Source organism: Hyperolius riggenbachi, chromosome 3 (genome assembly GCF_040937935.1).
Source record: "Hyperolius riggenbachi isolate aHypRig1 chromosome 3, aHypRig1.pri, whole genome shotgun sequence".
Classification (NCBI taxonomy): Eukaryota; Metazoa; Chordata; class Amphibia; order Anura; family Hyperoliidae; genus Hyperolius; species Hyperolius riggenbachi.
In genome coordinates this window covers 309,011,844-309,029,752 of record NC_090648.1, presented here as the reverse complement: position 1 = coordinate 309,029,752, position 17,909 = coordinate 309,011,844, and the positions used below count along the sequence as shown (strand labels likewise).

Here is a 17,909-nt window from a genome sequence, read left to right as displayed (position 1 = left end):
AAGTATAAATGCCATTTGTGTTCACATTTGCAAAATGTCAAGAGCAGCCCTAATCCTATATAAGCCATGCATCTTTATGTTCATTACTGTCAAAGTTAACAAACATTCATAATGAACTGCCAAAATGAAATTGGTGGAATTCTGAGAAGGAAACCTATTTCTGTGTAAAGAAATGTAGTAACATCTTAATTATACCCATATGACACTCACTTTAATCATTGAAATATCAGTATTTGTTTAAAGTGAATTTCGGTCAAAGCAAGGGTCTATGTTCAAATGTGGTTCTGTGTGAGGATCAAAGATTTTCATATGAATGCTGATGCTGGGTGTTATATATTTAGACTTGATAGTAAGTTAAAGGACAACTGCAGTGAGAGGTATATGGAGGCTGCCATATTTATTTCCTTTTAAGCAATACCAGTTTTGTCTGTATAGTGTCTGAATAACACCAGAAACAAGCATGCAGGTTATCTTGTCAGATCTGACAAAAATGTCAGAAACACCTGATCTGCTGCATGCTTGTTCAGGGTCTATGGCTAAAAAGTATTAGATGCAGGATAGCCAGACAACTGGTATTGCTTAAAAGGAAATAAACATAGCAATATACCTTTCATAGTATGGATACAGAGGCGCCAGAAGGATAAAAAGATCTAAAACGTTTACATTTTCAACAAAGCAATTTATTTACATATGCCAATTTATTTACATATGTCGGTAAAATACAACGCATTTCACGGGAGTGACCTGCTTCATCAAGCAATAAAATGGAGCATATACAGAACAGGTCTAATACTATGCCAAGCGCCTCTGTATGCCAATAGACCTCTCACTACAGTTGTTAACCGGCAGCCTTTATAGTGTTATGTCCGGGCTTCCACTTGTGACTGCATCTGCCTCCAAGATGGATGGGGGCATTTGTGCTGATGTGAGTACACATCTGAATCCCTTTAGCTGTGTCATGCATGGATGTGGGAATTCAGATGCACTGTCAGAGAAAAATGCTGCAGGCCCAACTCCCCCCCCCCTCCCCCCACATTTGAATTGGAAGCAAAGTATTTATTTCAACAGGCGGCAAATCAGCTTCCTGAATTGCTTGTGAGGAAAGGCTGTAAATCTCCCCTAGTGGAAACAAGCCCTAAGTCGACCAGTTTGCAAACATGGGAACATTATTATTATCATTATTATTATTATTTAGTATTTATAAAGCGCCAACATATTACACAGCGCTGTACAGTATATATATATATATATATATATATATATATATATATATATATATATATATATATATATATATATATAGTATCTTGTCACGAACTGTCCCTCAAAGGAGCTCACAATCTAATCCCTACTATTATCATATGTCTGTTTGTATTATGTAGTGTAAGTACTGTAGTCTACGGCCAATTTAGGGATGAGCCAATTAACTTATCTGTATGTTTTTGGGATGTGGGAGGAAACTGGAGTACCCAGAGGAAACCCATGTAGACACTGGGAGAACATACAAACTCCTTGCAGATGGTGCCCTGGCTGGGATTCGAACCGGGGACCCAGCGCTGCAAGGCGAGAGCGCGAACCACTACGCCACCGTGCTGCTACATCGGACTATGCATAAACATAAGAATTGCTGCTTTGCAAAGACAGTAGCAGGACTTAAAATAGTTTGTGTATGTGTTTTACTTTAAGGATAGTTTGACACTAAAGCATTGCACTATAATGCAAATAATTCAACCAAGAACAACATTTGTGGTGGTATGCTATGTAATATACGCAAAGAAGCAACTGACCAATGTGTACCTTTGTTGGCCAACTTAGTGCGCTGCAATGTGTGCGCTTCTAGCAAAGCACTGCATGTTCTGAATTTTAAAAGCAGAATCTGTTGTATCACAATGGAACTCATGAGATGTGAATTGCTCATAGATTTTGTATCGCACCACCCTATAGTATGCAAAACCGTATCCATTACAGCGCAGTATAATAACATGCCAGTGGGTAATTTCTTAAGACAAATCATGACTATGACCCCTAAGCAACAGTATCCAAGGCCATAGGGGCAGTGATATTGGGATGATGTCATTTGTTTGTTAAATGGGTTTCCCCTTTTTCTACATATAGCTTTAACATTGTCTGCATATATTCATCATGTGGCTCCTGCAGACCAGTGAAAGGGTGGAAAATGTCCTCCTCTCTCTGTGAAAATGGAAGCTGCAATTGGTGACCAGTGAGGCTAACTTTAGAATAAGGTTTTGAATGGGATTTAGAATAAGATTTTTCAAATACCGGTAATTACAAGCTCCTCTGTGGTCCATACACTTGATTACTGTATGCCAAATAAAAGATTACAAGGCTATTGTAGTGAAGATTTAATGCAATAATAGTAAAATGCTTATCACATCTTTATAAACAGGATAGCAGCATATTATTGCATCAAAAATGGAAATTAACAGTTTGTATCTTAGTGCTTTTTAAAAATATATCTCATAGTTATGCAGAGGACTAAGTAACCTACAGTCTATCTCCACAGAACAGGACCTCTTATTTCACTCTCATCACTCACTGTAACACATGCTGGGAGTTATTAGAACTTGACACCACCTGGCTGAGATTGTAACTAGTAGTATAGAAGTGAAGACCACAAATTATAATCACCTCAAAAAAGCTTTAACCCTTTACACAGACTGAACCTCTGACGGAAGGCATTTTCTTTTGTTCTTACCGCTTATTTTATTTCTTTATTTTCAATGGATAGTCACATTAATATTCTAATTTTCTTTGTACGTTTAATAAAATGGTTAATACTATAGCTGTTACAGTGACAGTGCCATACACTATGATGAGGTCTCTGCTGGTGATTTTGCAGAAGTCCTTTTGTTGTCTTATAGAGGTTGATGCATTAACCCCAGGAGTGTGCACAGGTAGCACACAGCATTATTACTGTTATTTATGCCAGCAGTGTACCGCATAAGTGGCCGTGCATATGGCGTTTCTAGTGGGAGTATCCACATTATTGTCATGAGAAAACTTACATACTCCCCATCTGTAGGTATATTTTTAGTTTTTTTCTTTGCTCCTCTGTGCTTTAAGTTCTTACATTCTTCATTCTTCTTTCATTCTTTTCCACAATTCTATTACTGCTGATCTATTTTTCTAATGTCTTGATCACCAAGCCAATCTATCCCTTAAGAGGGAAATTTATAAGATTGGGATCCATTTCTACACCAGATTGCATGCTAATTCTTAATGGGTTTTACAGAAATGTATTGCACATAGGCTGAAGTGTAAGAATTGTTCCTTTCGATGAAGTGCAATAGCCTAAGCCAAGAACACTGTAGTGTGTGTATGAGGCCCTAGAAATATGTATTTATCAGGCTGGATGTTTCATACTAGATTCCATGTGTTAAAAACTAATCCTTTTCCTGTATAATTTTGTGTACAAAACTTAATTTCAGCTATATATAGCTCAGATTGAGCACTGCATTTGTTTGGGAGCTGGGGGGATTGTGTGTGTGTGTGTGTGTGTGTGTCTGTGTGTGTGTGTGTGTCTGTGTGTGTGTGTGTGTGTGTGTGTGTGTGTGTGTGTGTGTGTGTGTGTGTGTGTGTGTGTGTCTGTGTGTGTGTCTGTGTGTGTGTGTGTGTGTGTGTGTCTGTGTGTGTGTGTGTGTGTGTCTGTGTGTGTGTGTGTCTGTGTGTGTGTGTGTGTGTGTGTGTGTGTGTGTGTGTGCATGCAGCAAGGAGGAGGAAGAGGGTGGCAAGCAGGAGGAATAAAGAATAAATAGAGGAAAGCTGTAAGAGATAAGATTGACATATATATAAAAGAAATCTCAAAAAGCACAAGAAAGAGAAGATGTTCTGTGTATCATAACAAATCCTGTACTAAATCCAAGTCTGATTCCAGCGGGCCTCTTTGGGCAAGTGTCTGTAGATAGGAAAGTCACCATTCTTCTTTATTTTGCTTTATTTTGACCTATGTTGGGACTTGTTTAAATGTTTGTAAGATCTGCTGGAATAACTAAGGGAACAACCATTCATTTCAACATTAAATATTTCTTGTGTGTACATTTGCTAAGGTCTGCCATCTCAATAGAAACACCAGGCGCTGGCAGTACAAGCCGATGAATACAGCACAGGTTGGTGCTCTAAATTTTCTACTTTTTTTTTACTGCTTAACCTTCCTGGTGGTAAAGACAAGACTGACTCTTTCATAAAAAACTTGCTACAAGCTGTATGGATGAGTCAGCCTCGTGTAACAATTCTCCATGCTGAAAAATAACTTGAAAACAATTATAATGATGTATGTGCACCACCTACTAGCATTGGCACATATTACAGCATAAAGGAAATTCAAAGTTGTGTTAGATTCTATACAAACACCTGTATTGAATCTAATATCATACTCTGTATTGTACAGAGAATGACACTTATTGCCACTGTGGTCTGAACTCGGCTGTGAGTAACTATAACGACCGCCATGGCTGAGAATTGGACAGCAGACCAGAGTGTGTACATCAGCCCAACGATGATCGCTAAAGATCTGAAATGTTGGACCTTTGGCGATGCCTGAGCATCACACAATGGCATTGTTCTTGGTACCTCCCCATTTGCTGGAGGTTGCTCCGTAGGCCGTGCTTGTCATCCCTCCATCCCTCGCATAGCAACAGATGCGTCATCAGCCAAAGACGATCAGCCTTTGCACACAGCGTGTCTATTGCTATGAAGGGGGAACAGAGAAACAACGAGCACGTGTAACGGAGCAGCTTCTGGTGGTAGGAGCAGTGTGCTGTGCTCAGGCAGCGCTAAAAATCCAACATGCCAGATCTTCGTGCAGTTGTTGTGAGGCCAATGCAGACATGCTGGTCTGACCATAACGTACCCCCCGCCCAGGCAGTCGTTCTGGTTCACCACTCAGAGTTCAGACCAATGTTCGTATGGGCCTTTCGATCTTGTCCAAATGTTTTTTTGCAAGCGTGCAGAAAAGCATTTGTCGACTTTCAGTGTTGATTCCCAGTGATCGTCATTTTTCATCCCGCAGGCGGACACAGGGGTGCAGCGCTAATGGACCCCGGAATGACCAGACCCTGCTGCTTCCAGAGAGTGGAAAAACTAGTGATCAAAATGCTACATTTGCATAAGCGGTGGTAAACTACGTGCAAGTGTGTGTGTGTTAACTGGCCCTTATGGTGGTCATTAATGATCCAATGTTTTTCATCTATTTATATGTAATATGAGGGAACTGCTTGAATTATCCATTCAATATATTCACTCAATTTTCCCTTAAACTACATAGATTTGGTAAGATTGGACCTTTAGTTGTTGTACTACACAGGGATGCTCATCCGGATTCCGGATATCCGGGTAACCCGGATATCCGAACATTTTTATGTTATCCGATTCGGATTTGGATTCCAGATTTTTTTTTTAATCCGGATAGCTATCTGCGGATATTTGGATGCACAACATGGATAGCCGCAGATATTGCAGATATCTGGATCCGAAACCGATTTAAAAAAATAAAATATCTCTCTCTATCTCTCTCTCTCTCTCTCTCTCCCTTGTTTTGTCTTGTTTTCCAGGGATTTGTAGGATGTCAAAAGCAAGCTCACATACATTGGCCGGGAATCGAACCCAGGTCAACTGCTTGGAAGGCAGCTATGCTCACCACTATACCACCAACACTACATGTTTGAAATAGTTGAAATAGTTACACTACAATCTATGTTACAGCAAGGCCCTAATGACACTTTCTCTTAAGGGGCTATGGCCACCGATTGGCCCATGTGGTAAAGCAAGGTGTAAAAAACAAAGTACACCTAGCAGAGGATGGTTTCGATCCATCAACCTCTGGGTTATGGGCTCAGCACGCTTCCGCTGCACCACTCTGCTGCTGTACAGCAGATGCTTTGTTGTAGAAAAAAGTTAGCAAGACCGCTTAACCGTATGGAAAACTGGGCACTCCGTTGCCTACTTCTTTCTGGCCTTTGTCATCATGAAAGGATCATAGAACGCCGTCCCTGGGTGGGCTTGAACCACCAACCTTTCGGTTAACAGCCGAACGCGCTAACCGATTGCACCACAGAGACTGTGCATGCAGTTGCTGCTAAATGATTTTTATGGGGATGTATGTGTGTATTTTGGAGAGAGGAAGTAAGTCTGCTCCAAGAAGTTTAACGCCACTTTTTCCTCCAATGAAGCACTCACTGTGTGGCAGCAGAGCTTTTTACACCTTGCTTTACCACATGGGCCAATCGACGGCCATAGCCCCTTAAGAGAAAGTGTCATTAGGGCCTTGCTGTAACATAGATTGTAGTGTAACTATTTCAACTAATGTACCCTTCTTAAACTTGAAGATTGTATACAAATGTAAGCAGAGTGGCACAGTGGAAGTGTGCTGGGCCCATAACCCAGAGGTTGATGGATCGAAACCATCCTCTGCTAGGCATGATTTCATTTTTGCACCTCCTTTATCGAGGAGGAGGAGGAGGAGGACGAGGACTGACCGACCGACCTGCGGGGTCAGTGAAGTCCTTGTCTATCTCAGTGTGAATGTTTCCGTCGCTGAAACAGTGACTAGATTGGCTGAGCATTCCGTCTGTCTGTTTGTTGTCTGTCTTGTTAATTATCATTACTTGTGCTTTAGCTAGTGAGTTATTTTAGAGCTACATTTCATATATTGAGCATCAGCACAATATATGTTCTCTAGTCAGTCACTATTGTATTATTGTATTGTGTACCAACCTTTGCCTGCTTCTCGACTACAAATCTGCCTAATCCTTCCAATACGACTGACATCTGAATTAACGTGTATGACCCAAGCCTGTTACTGACTATGTCTGTTGTGTATTGTATCACATAGCATGTAGCCTGATAGGCAGCCCAGAGCTGCATTTTCTCTGGGAAATCTTGCTCCCTTGTTCATTACTCCTGTATCCATCTGTGGAGCCTCTTCCATTATCCAGCTCTTAGCCTTGTTGCGCTGGGTGGTCAGAAAGTATGACCCTCCAGCATTACATGTAGTTTATCAAGTAGACCACATTTCTCTATTTCTCAGTCCATCCTAAGCACTGGCATGGGTATGGCCCTCTAGGACTGGAGTTCAACACCTGTAAGTTAGAAGCTTGTGACCTCTATGAGGAGGTAACCTAGATTTTTGTCTTGTGAATATGGGAATAGCTGCTTTGCACAATGGCCATCTGCATATGCAGTATATAACGCTTTCAGCTGAAATGTTGCTGTCCAAATATTATAGACTGTATTGACTTACGGCAAAATGAGTGGATACATTTAAATTTCCCTCTTTACTTGTCATTATTTTTAGTTCCTGCTAGCACATTGTCTTTTCAAGGTTTGGACGTGATGTCATTCTTAGTTGTAGTGGCAGGAGGAGATGGCAGCACTTCTCAAGGCACGCTGCACCTGATTGACTAACTGCGTGGATGTGCAGAGCCTAAATGCGTGCAGAGTGTTCAGTACTAGACTCTTCTACTGCATTGAGGGATCCTCATGGAAGAGACCCTAACCTCTAATTAACAAAAAACATAGTGTGAACCTGGGGGCAGCTAGCCATGAAATGGTTTTATGCATTTTTTGGGAACAGGGAAAAACTGGTAGCACTTCTCATCAGGCTGCAACTGAAATTACTACCAACAGAGGTGTGCAGAGCCCTCTAGAGGTTAAATACACACCTTGTTTTTTCAAAACCGAGGCAAATGATGCACTAAATCCTAAACTCAGATTAAAATGGAATGCAAACTGAAATAGCACATGGATGCAGCTAGCCATAAGTAACCTTACATTTCTATACAGCAGGAGGAGGGGGTAGTGCTTCCCAATGCACCTGATTAACTGCTTGGATGTGCAGAGCTTGATTCACAAAGCGGTGCTAGCAGTTAGCACCCTGGTGAAAAGCCCCTTATCACGCCTCAACTTAGTTTAGGCATGATAAGTTTAGGCGTGATAAGTTTAAGCACCAACTGGGTTAGCACCGCAGTGCACAGCTGATCAAAAGTTTTGCACTAGCAAAGTCTAGTGCACTTCGCATAGAGTTTAATGGCGCTGCTTTGCGCACGATCTAAACTTATCTAAACTTATCACACCTAAACTTATCACGCCTAAACTTATCATGCCTAAACTGGCTTTTCACCAACGTGGTGCAATGGTTATCACGCCTAAAGTCTTTTACTGGGTTAGCACCGCTTTGTGAATCGAGCCCTAAATGTCCACTCTCTTGTGTAACTGGAAACGTTATATGGACCTTTAAACCCAAATCCTTTCTGTTGCTAAATTTAACAATCTGCCTGCTATAACTCCTGGGATTCCCAGGGCAGTTCAAACAGTGCTGCAGCTAAGCTATATGCAGAGAACTGCTGATTCTCACTTAGTAAATGCATGGATGCACCTTTACAGTACTTTAGGGAGTCATTCTCAAAGAGTGTCTGTGTTTACATGACTGGACAGTTGTATTTTTGGAGTGTTTATTGTTATTATGGTGTTATATTAATGCCATGAATCCTTTTCTGTTTAGTACAGTATGTGGAAGCATTATTCAGTTGCTGTTTCTCAAAATGTACATTATTATATGGATACGGAAGACAAATTTATTGAACTGTCTGCTGAACAGACACACAGGCCCGGATTTCTGCAAAGGCCACAGAGGCCACGGCCTAGGGCGATAAAATCAGATTAGATCAGAAGGGCGGCATGACTTGGAGAGAGAAGAGGTCATATGTCAAAGTAAATCATCTCCTCTGTTCCCGCAGCGCAGCCAGCCAGCCAGCGCCCTGCTCTGCACTAATAGAGGAATTCCAGAGTTCCCCAATCCCTGCACCTCTCACTTCCTGATGTGTTATAACAATCAGGATCAATCATAACTGTCACCTGATGATCCAATTATTTATATGGATCGACATACAGTACAAGTGGATGTGAGAAATACCAGGGATTTACATTACAAAGAAGATAAAACTAAGTTCCGCTGAGTTCTAATGCAGGCATTCACAAACATTTCTGCTAGTTTCTTTGCCTTCTTTTTTACAGCTGTGACACTGACTGACCCCGGCAGTTGTAAATTACACTTTCTTATCTAGCCGTAATTTATTGCTTTTTTTTCTTTCTAGCCAGTGATCTCCTCTCTGCTTAAGTTAACTCTTTCCGGACTCATTTTCTGTCCTTCATCTCCGACCATCTATGAGAACTGCTGCAGCCTGGAATAAAAATGCTGTATGCTTCCCTTTCATTGCTAAACTGTCACTGTCACCTGAGCTGTTACTACCTCTATGCTAGTGTGTATGAATTGGCATCCTCCTGCTTTCCTGTAGCAGTAGAGCATTGTACCCTCTTAGCCATCAGCGAAAGCAGAGAGTTTTGAATCAGGATGATACCATTTATTGACTTAAAAGAAAAAGAGTAATTGTTCTGCTAATAAGCCTTCTTCAGACTTTGTTCCTGTATACTGCCTATATGTTAGAGCACACCACCATATGTACATTCAGCATTCAAAAGAGATACGTAGATTTTTCGGCAAATATAAATAAATGTCATTCAGATGCTTTAAAGTGGAGCTGAACTCTTGCACAGGACAGAAGGAAACCATGCAGAGACATGCACCATGTATGTATTTAGAGAGCCTATCACAAATTTGATATCTTCCCTGTGTCACCTGACTGCCACAGCATATAAGCTTATTTTAAAGCACAAGATGTTAATATATTTGCTTCCATGAAAGTAGGAATTAGACACACTGTCTATTTATTGCAGGATTTGTATCAGCTGTAACAAAGAAATGTTTTTTCTTTAAAGGTTATGTTGTTGAGTATCTTTTAGAGCAGAGAGGAAGTTCTGAGTTCAGGTCCACACTAATTACAACCAAACATCCAAAGTGGGTCCTGACAGGATGTTTGCTACTTACCTGTTCTCTGTTTTGTTTGGGCTTTTCTCCATTGCACTGCCCTGCCACCTGTTTATGGCTCTGGCTGTCTGCAGCCAGCCGCACAGAGGACAAAGAAGCAGCGCATGCTCTGGTCACTCGCGCTCCCTGTCACCTGTCTGTGGCTCTGACTGCAGCCAGCCGCACAGAGGACAAAGAAGCAGCGCATGCTCTGGCCACTCGCTCTCCCTGTCACCTGTCTGTGGCTCTGACTGCAGCCAGTCGCACAGAGGACAAAGAAGCAGCGCATGCTCTGGCCACTCGCTCTCCCTGTCACCTGTCTGTGGCTCTGACTGCAGCCAGTCGCACAGAGGACAAAGAAGCAGCGCATGCTCTGGCCACTCGCACTCCCTGTCACCTGTCTGTGGCTCTGACTGCTGCCAGTCGCACAGAGGATAAAGAAGCAGCGCATGCTCTGGCCACTTGAGCTCCCTGTAATTTCCTGCTCCTGCCCAGATGTGCACAGCAACCGAGGCCAGTATAGTGTTATGCATTCTTGACGAGTACCGATCATACATCAGCGTAATTTCTCAAGTATGCATTCCCAGAACACTATCGGCTGCTGTGCACATTCGGGCAGGAGCGCAAATTTCCATCGTGAGAGGACAGAGCATCCACTGATTCTTTGTTCAATGAGGGGCACAGCAGCACAACTGAAATGAGCCCATTCAAACCAGTGATCGCTAGTCAGATAGTTGGACAGAATGTTTTTTGGTGGTGGCGGGGGGGGGGGGGGGGTTGGGGGGCGCTTGGTGACAGCAGGCCTAGGGCACTGGTAAGTACAAATCCGGCCCTGCAGACACACATACGTTGGGCCACAGCAATATAAATTATATGAAGACAACCAAGTTATTGTATCTGTTGGAAAAAGAATTGCATTATGCTGCTTGCATCATGGCTTCTGTTATAACTCCTTCTTTTATATCATTTTACCATGAATACAGGCTATAAAGCTTTAATGTAGCTTCTCTAAATTGCTATACAATGATAAATCATCATCTGCATAAAGTTTTCACAATTTTATATTGTATATTAATGCATTTCTAAGAATTCTATGGTCTTTTTTTTTTTTCTTAGAAATGTTCCATTTTGATTTTTAAGTCACCTTCTTATGGATTTTATTCTGTAAAAAGTATTGAGTACAAAAGTGTGTATTTAATATTAGTTAAATACATTTGTACTTAAGTGTGCTTGTCTGTCTCATTTTCATATAAATCAGATGCAACCTCTTTATTAACTCTGAGGAAAAGCTATCTTTTCTATTATGTTGTTAAGGTGTTTATTACCTTTTTATCTCACCAAGCCTATTTATGTACAAGGTTATTGATTGCATTTGTTCTGGAGAAGATTATAGTTGGAATACGCGCTGGAAAGGAACAGTATTTTTTCACTCCACATAAAACAAGAGATTTTCATTAAACGTTGTATAATAAGAATAATCAATACAATGCCGTATTTATGGTAATAAAATGAGTGCATAATAAATATTGTTTTTGTAGGCTGGATTATTTGCTGGACAAAATGAAAGCATTATTTGTAATGCAGCACTCTTAGAAATTATTAATAATTTAAGATAGAATATTATAGGGTTGATTGAGTAGCTCAACTGGTGTTCTAGATATGGGATCACTTGCCTCTCTAGACATCTCTCTGTTTATTGTCTTATCATTTTTCTATTAACCAGTACAAGTCTTTAAAGGTAGAAAATGCAGTAACAAGAACTTTGATTATAGTATGGTTTGTCTTTGTTTTAGGCTATGGAAAGAGTATAAGTTAATCTTGGGTGAGGAAGACTTTAGGCACTAGAGAACCCAAAGGGTCTTAATTAAAGGCGGATGTCAGTCTAAAGGCCCCTTTCCACTAGCCACCGTGCGCGTCTGTGAGATGCGTGGCGGCACTTCCTGGACTGCGGGAACGCAGGTGAATCCCTGAAGCCGTGCCATGCATGGCTGTGGAATTCGCAGCCTCCCGCATGAAAACTGTGGGCAGTGTCGGCCGAATCTCTAGGGTAAGCGATTCGGCCGGCGGCGCCATAGTTTCCTATGGCAGAGTTTCCCCATGTGATTTGCCTGTGGGGAAACTCTGGATTCGGAGCGAAAACGGCTCCAGTGGAAACGGGCCCTAAGGATATGTTACTATGGCTAGGTAATTTTATTACCTCTACCTTAACCATTCCACTGTTACTTTTTGTACAATGGTATTCTGGCACAGTGCATGCTGACATTTTTTTTTGTTTGATTTCTCACCTGCTCTACTCTCGTCCCATTTAATAACTATAAATATATGATGATGTTAGTACTTCCACATTTAATCTGCATCATTTAAGCATGGTTGGTTCCCTAAAGAGTTGTGTCTCTTTAAAGGTTGTTGGGAATGTGTTATATTGGCTACGATTAAGAACCCCCTGGGGTCTGAAATGTGTTACGTGTTAACAGTTCTGTGGCATTGCCTTACATATGTCTTGTTCTGTACCAATAAAGAAGATATATATTACAGAAGGTGGGTATAGCGCAGAATTTTTCTTATAATACTTCGGGAGAAGTGTCCTATCCAGCATCACTCAGCCTACCTGCTGTGGAAAAATGCTGTGATGAGTGACTTTTTCATTGTGCAATAACAGGACCAACTTTCAGCCATGTTGCATTCATTATGTTATGGTAAGCAAAGATAAGAAAATCTGAAGGCCTCATGAACACGTCCATTTTGAAGTTCATGCATATGTTTTGTTCCCTGAATAGGTATAAAGTCTGATTAGTTAAAGATTATGGTCCTGATACAATCAACTTTTTCTCCTGAGTTTTCTCCTATAATATCATTTTTGCCTTCTCTTTAAATATTTTTTACCACTTTGTAATTTAAAAAGTACGTACAAAATATTGCCAAAAGAATATATTAGTATTTTCATGCTTGATGGTGGCTTAAAAGACATTATGGCAAGGTGCAAGAAAGCACCGAGTAGAAAACTTTTAATTGAATATGGGCCAATATCTTCCAAGATCAGATTGAAGCTTTAATGGTTAGTATTAATCCTTGAATGTTCGGAAAAAGGATGTATTATCTTATGTGACATGTCATCAATGGATAAGGCATTATATAATGGTGTATATGCAGGTCTTTCCTTCAGTGGCTACATGTGTCAATACAGAAGTAGTACTTTGAAATGACAACAAAATGCATGCTGTGTACACTTTGACTTCAGTGCCTAATTGTCAATCTGTAGTAAACTTCAGCTTCCTCAGAGATCTAGGGACATACCCAGTATCATTCATATTATTACCTGGAAGCACGAGAGAAGAGGACTGTGCACAATATTATAAAATACATGAAAAGCTCCTTGCTTACCATTCAGATAGTAATGTGGAAATAGGATTTTACTTACACATTGCATGAAGTTATTGTGTAAGCTTTTTCAGTCTCCTTCTAGGTATGGTCGGAAATGGAGATGTACGATCCTGTGGAAATTCCGATTTCCGCTCATGCCGATTACCGATTCCACGGATTTTTGTTTTCTGATTTCCTAGAAGTCTTTTTTTGTTCATTTTTTTGCATTCTCTTATTGGCCAAATACTTCTGAGTTGACTTGGTCCAATACTTCCTAGTTCTGTGATTAGGCTCAAATTACAGAGCTGCAGTAATGTGCAAAAATCCAATTTCTGTTTTCTGATCAGAGATCTGCATTTCATGAAATGTGGAAATTTTAATTCCACGAAATCCGAATGAGCATCAGTAGTCTTTCTGAATTTGCCTACTTGCTTAATGAAGGCTGAAGGAGCCTGCAGTTCTTCATTAACTGTTAAAAGCATTTCATTGCAACTGAAGAAACGTCTCACATGGACTGCAAGTGAAAATTAAAGTGAAGACAACATTCTACTCTTTATTTGCTAAATTAATATTTCTAATATTATAACTGTCAGTGCTGCAGTTTTTACTCTAAACACATATGTAAAGCTCACCACTGATGGGTATTTAGTGCAAATAACAGCAGAATAGTTAATTTGTGTGCACACACACTATTATCAAAAAGGCACCACCAAAACTGGACGGTGATTTTATGTAGCTCTGAATTTGTAGCTGATAACGATAGTTTAAAAGTTTTAGACTATCAGTAAGTAATGTATACGAGAATTATGATAATGTACACATGATGTTTTATAATAATGTCTCCTCTATTGTTTTGCAAACGCAGATAAAATTATTCCTATTCATGATGTATGGCTCTATTGTCTATAATTTGGGTGCCAGACTCCATTCCATGTAAGCTTCAGATAGTGGCTTTAATGTGGGCTCTGGCCTCAATTTTAACCACTTCGCATCCAGACCTTGTTTTCCCCTTATTGACCAGAGCAATTTTGACGTTTTAGCTATGTCCCTTTTTAATCAGCCATAACTTTATCCCTACTCATGACACCTAAATGATCTAGGTATCGTTTTTTTCAGGACAAACTAGACTTTCATTGGCGGGTATTTTGTCCCTAGACCAAAAAAGTTTTCTATGCATTTTAATGAGAAAAAAGAGGGGAAACATGAAAAAAATGCATTTTTGCTCAGTTTTTATCAATTCCAGTTTAAAAATAAAAAGTGCCACAGAAGATAAAAACCTGTCACCAGTATTCTGTCCCCCAGTATAGATAGCAAAATGTGTCCCGAGTATCAGACTCCCCCCCCCCCCCCATAGCCAGATGTGTCCCCAATATCAGTCACCCCCAGTATAGCCCAATGTATCCTCTGTTTGGCACCTCCCAGTATAGATAGACAGATGTATCCCCAGGATTACTGCCCCTCATTATAACTAAATGTGTCCCCAGGAATAGTGGTCCCCCATTATAGCCAGATGCGCCCTCAGGATTAGCGGGTGCACCCTGGCTTAAGGCCCCCCAACCATTATAGCCAGATCTGCCCCCAGTATAAAATTATGCACATTAAATAAAATTGTATCCCCTCTTACTTTACCCCCCCCCCAGCTGCACATTTTACCCCCCAACCCCTCACCAGGGGTTCAACAACCCCCATAAGGGGCAGCCAGATGTCCCACCCCCCACCCAGGCTGCCCCCTCGGTGGCCAGATCTGTTAAAAAAAAAGAATTAAAAAGCAGCCTGACTCACCTTTTCCTGTTCCAGTGATCAGCCTGCAGCCCAAGCCTCTGATCGCTGCTCTGCACGCAGCCCTGTGATGCCGGTTACCGGGTCCCGGCTTGATGACGTCATCAAGCCGGGACTCGGCTATTCAGCATCACAGGGCTGCGTGCAGAGCTGCGATCGGAGGCATGGGCTGCAGGCTGATCGCTGGAACAGGAAAAGGTGAGTCAGGCTGCTTTCTAATCCTTTTTTTTAACAGATCTGGCCACCGAGGGGAGTAATGAAGGTTCACCGCTGTTTGCTACAGCGGTGATCGTTCATCCGTGGAGGGGTTACTAATTGGCTACAAGGGAACATTTTCCCTTTCACCAATTAGTATTTCAGCTGTTAGTGCCGGGAGGTGCGCTCTGAAGCACACCTGTTCCTGCACAACAGGGCTGCAAGCAGGTCAGTATATCTACGTCGCTGTGGCTTGGAGAGAGCCACAGCTGACGTAGATATACTGTATCAAAGGACAAAGTGGTTAACTATGCCAGATAGCAGTTGTAATTTGGGCAGCAGCTGTAATGCCATCTATGCCCCAGATACCAGATGTAATTTGGGTGGTGGCAGCTATAACATGCAATTTTGTTGCCTGTCTGAATTGCATCTACAGTATGTCTATTGTGGTTGATAATGTTATGTGTGGGTAGCCAGATGATGAAACAATATGTGATAAAATACTTCTAACCTTGGAAACAATATCAATTTCTACATTTATTTTATGAAAAAGTATTTGTTGTGCAACCTAAACGGAATTATATCTGCTTGTTATTTTCTGATAACAATTGAGTGGCATTACCAAATTACCAAGTCTAATTTATAATGATAACGTACATACTTGGATTATTATTATGCTGCATGGCATGATAATTACTCAGTCTAATATACTTATTTTATTTTGCACAATGTTAAATGTGTGCACTAACAATTAAAAAAAAGTAAAGATGTTTCCGAAAGTTGGCAAATATAAATGCAAAAAAATTCAACACACATGGTACTCCACATCAATAATCTATAATTAAATGAATATGCTATAATAAAAAATAAGAGAGTTCAGATATCTGATTTTATCATTATTTTTGGATTTACAAATATTAACATATGAAGAGTGATCATATTTCTAATTCTAATTTCTAATTCAAAACACAGGTGCGCTATAGCTAAACGTATACAGTACATCTATCCAAACTGCTACAGGTCACTTGACACGCAAGTCATGTAAGTATATGGCAATGCGCGTGTTTTTATAAATAACCGGCAGTTTTTTTCTTCGCATATGCGCGGAAGCATATTTTGGCCAACAGTAGGTGAGCATCACTTCCTGCTTGGCCAGAAGCCAGACATAGATTACCACATACTAACGTGGTAATCCCCAAAGGACTTTTGTTGGCAGTGCAGGGTGGCCCCAGGACTGCACCGCACAACTGCCGCCAATCCACAGTCTGAAGCTGGCCTCAATGGTTGGCTATACCCACCAATGATACTTCCAGTATTGAAATCTGATAACTGATTAACTGATAATGTAATGTAATACACATTCTAACTCCCTGGAGGCACAGGTAAAATTAAGCTGTCTATCTATCTATCTATCTATCTATCTATCTATCTATCTATATATATATATATATATATATATATATATATATATATTCAGCTTGACTGCATTGCTTTCTGTTTTTGAAACTTTCAGATGACAATTTCTAACGCAAATAGTTGTGTTCTTAACTTCCTATTACAAGCATAGGGCAGGAAGAATGATACCTTGAGCAACTTTTGTCAATCAAGTAATTCATGATTTCATTCTGAGTTCGTATAAAAAAAAAAAAAATCCTGGTTACTGATGTAAAACCACAAATCATTCAGAAAGAGTGTTTGCACTATTCATGTATTCATGTATGTATTTTTATGATCACATCAGTAATTTATAGCTCATTCATTTTCATGATTACTGCATTTTCAGAACTGCTTCACGTTTTTGTCACTAGGCATTTTCTTGATCAAAGTCAAAGATATTAATAAACTAATCAGACTTTTCATAGAATTCATTATACTACGCAAAAATGAAATGGTCTCATTAATTTTTGAAGGGGAGGGGACATTTGATTTCAAAGTTAATATCTGTGTTCACTCTACTTGCAGTAGGCAATGCATAGTTGACTAACCGTGAAAAACATCATGCATTCAAATATAATTGAATAACTTGGCAATGTATATATTTTCTGCTTGAAGGCAGCTTGTTTGTGAAGACATTTACTTGGTTCCCATATGAAGGCTTCTCCATTTTTTGGTCTGAAGAACTTCTTTTCACTGAAAAATATAGATAAATCAGGAGCTTTGGATTCAATTCGTTCGCACTGGCATGAAGAACAGACATTAGCGTTACTTTTGACAAGCTTTCCAAATACTTAGTAAAGCCAATGTCTGTTCAAAGCAATGATGGTGGATGGAGTAGTTCCCATTTCATTTCCTCTTGAGATTTCTTTGTATTGCGCTGCTTCATGTGAAAATTAATGTTCCATGTAATGTGTGGCATGCTTCAGGTCACTCAGAGCTTTCCAAATGCAGCTAATACAAGTAAATGAGAACTGTTAGCTAAACGCCTGTAGAGCCTTTCAGAAGCTTCCTGCTTGTATTGGCCATTTTTTTTCCTTGTCTTTTCTAGACAATTATTTTTACCTACTGTAGGACTCCTACTTACTGCATTGGAAGGCTGTAGAGAAGATGAGTCACTAGCCATAGCGTATAAAGCATTAGAGGGTGTGACAGATTTTTTTTCAAGACTGATTGTCTTTGCATGCTACATGTGTCTGTATCATTTAGCCACTTTTGTGATGAAGTAAGCTCTGATAGGATCTCTTTATTCTTCGTTTTC

The 17,909-nt window shown here is 40.3% G+C and overlaps 1 protein-coding gene and 1 non-coding gene across 2 annotated transcripts in view; one reads left to right on the top strand and one right to left on the bottom strand.

The window, feature by feature from the left end:
* The window catches only part of TRHDE (thyrotropin releasing hormone degrading enzyme), a 909,658-nt gene that overhangs the window by 390,617 nt on the left and 501,132 nt on the right, over positions 1-17,909 (top strand). The window lies entirely within an intron of this gene.
* TRNAN-GUU (transfer RNA asparagine (anticodon GUU)) lies at positions 6,004-6,077 on the bottom strand. The gene has a single exon. It is a non-coding gene; the product is annotated as a tRNA-Asn (tRNA).